Below are 1,778 nucleotides of genomic sequence, written 5' to 3' on the forward strand. Positions count from 1 at the left end.
GAGGCAGTATCACTACGGAAGTAGGATTGCCCAACCTTCCTTCCGAGGAGTGGCTGGTGGGTTTGAACTGCCAGCCTTCTGGTGAGCAGGCAAGTGTCTTAGCCACTATGCTACCAGATCTCCCAAGCAGTTTCTAAGGCTGTAAATTTTTAGGGAAGAAAACCATATCATCTTTCTCACATGGAGTAGCTGGTGGGTTCAAACGCCCAAACTTTTGGTTAGCAGCAGAATGCCTTAACCACTGTGCCCCTAGAGTAGAGGTATGATTTATGAGTTGGGAAGACTGAGCATGGAGCATATTTTTGAGACAGAGATCAGGAATTCATTTTCGGACATGGTAAGTTTGAACTGTCAGTCTGTCATCCAAAAGAGAGATAGTTTGTGTCATTTGGAGTTCAGGAGAGAGGCCTGGGTTGAAGATATAAATTAGAGGATTAACATCATTTAGGTTATATTTGAAACTTCAAAGCTGGATGAGTGAGTGACTTCGTCAGGGATGTATGGGAGAGGGAACCAGCAGTCTTTTCTGAAGAAGTGATGTTCCAGTAGATATTTGAAGGATGAGTAAATTATCTGAGTGGAGAGTCTGAGGAAGAGCTCTCTCCTGTTAAAGATACTATTAAGAGATGTCCTGTTTTCCACAAACACAATGGAGAATGTATAAGCAGTCTAATCATAGAGATTTATTAGATTCCTGACAAGATTTTTTGGGGTAACAAGGTGGTTTCCTTTAACAGTTTTATGAATTTTCAAATGCAATATTAAAAGTAAGTGGTGGTCTAGAATATTTCCTGATAGTTCTGAAATATGTAAAAATTAGGTTTATTCTTTTCATTGAAAATGACTTTGTGATATCTATGTTGAAGCAGTAGAAGTCATAGGGCAGTTGTCACCAACTGGCTGAACATGATTCAGGCATGGATAGGCAGCCTATATTATCTACTTCACTAGGAACAAATGTATTTGGGAACTTTGTGTGTGCTTCTCACGGTAGGTAGTGGTGGTTGCTGTCATTAGTTGTAATAGAGTCAATTCTGACTCATGGTGATCCTATGTGTGCAGAGTAGACCTGCTCCATAGGGTTTTTAAGGCTGTGACTGTGGTTACAGAGGCAATAGTTGCTGAGATCATGGGCCCTAGACTCCGAGTGCTTCGGACTGATTTCCAGAGAGGCCACTTAACAGCTTGTGTTAGACTGGGTTCTCTAGAGAAACAAAGCCAGTACAACTTATATATACATATAGAGAAAGGGAAATTTATCTTACGAAAATGGCTCACACATTTATAGAAGCTGGCAAGTCCAAAGTTCTTGGATCAAATGTCAAGCTGGAGGCTTTTCCTGATTCATGCAGCTGCAGGGGCTGAGGAGCTCAAGGTTGGCAGGCAGTACACTGGCTGTTGACTCCAAAGAATGAAGAATCCAAGATCTCCAGGCCGAATGGTAGATTGTTTGCTCAAGGACAGTTGTAGGCAGCACAACAGAATCTCGATCCACAGAAGAGTGTCTCTTTTCCCAGGATGGCCATAAATATCCTGGGAGCAGTCTACACCCCTAGGGAAACTCCCTTTCAACAGATTGGCTGCTCAAAACATATACATCTGATCCCATCATTGGAACAACCCACATCACAATTGCTTAAAGCACACAGAATTGTGATCCAGCCAAATTGACACACAGCTCCAACTATCACACAGCTGGATAACTTTGAGTAGTTTTTTCAACCTTTCTATGCTTTAGTTTCTTCCTAACTAAATGGATATAAAACTAATATCTACTT

Source organism: Orycteropus afer, unplaced genomic scaffold, assembly GCF_000298275.1.
Source record: "Orycteropus afer afer isolate SDZICR_OR568_19922 unplaced genomic scaffold, OryAfe1.0 scaffold00443, whole genome shotgun sequence".
NCBI lineage: Eukaryota > Metazoa > Chordata > Mammalia > Tubulidentata > Orycteropodidae > Orycteropus > Orycteropus afer.